The 393-nt window shown below is 39.9% G+C and overlaps 1 long non-coding RNA gene across 1 annotated transcript; it reads left to right on the top strand.

The window, feature by feature from the left end:
* Positions 1 to 393, top strand: LOC104775209. Its single transcript, XR_765763.1, has 3 exons — positions 1 to 60; positions 146 to 206; positions 339 to 393. It is a non-coding gene; the product is annotated as an uncharacterized LOC104775209 (long non-coding RNA).

Here is a 393-nt window from a genome sequence, read left to right as displayed (position 1 = left end):
GTGGCTACAAGAGGAAACGGTGCAACTACAGTCTCTGCAACGTTGTTCTTCGCTTCTATGGTAATTGGATTTATTCCTTTGAGGATCTCTCTATGGTAGTTTTGGGATCATTCATTGCATTTCAGAGGAATTTTTGGTTGTACAGGTTGGCATCCAAGTTTTTGTGACGGGCGGGATAGGAGGTGTGCATAGGCATGCTAACCATAGTAAGCTTCATACCCATTTTGTACTTCTATTTCAATTTTTGTAGTTACACGGTTAGAAAATCTGTTGAGATGATGGTGTTTGAGTACTTTTGAAGCCAATATGTGCTCTGCTATATTGTGTTTGTTATGCAGCTATGGATATATCATCTGATCTTACTGCACTTGGAAGAACCCCTATAGCAGTGAT

Source organism: Camelina sativa, unplaced genomic scaffold (genome assembly GCF_000633955.1).
Source record: "Camelina sativa cultivar DH55 unplaced genomic scaffold, Cs unpScaffold10141, whole genome shotgun sequence".
NCBI classification, from domain to species: Eukaryota; Viridiplantae; Streptophyta; class Magnoliopsida; order Brassicales; family Brassicaceae; genus Camelina; species Camelina sativa.
Note: the sequence above shows the minus strand (reverse complement) of the source record. Positions and strands in the feature narration are given on the sequence as shown.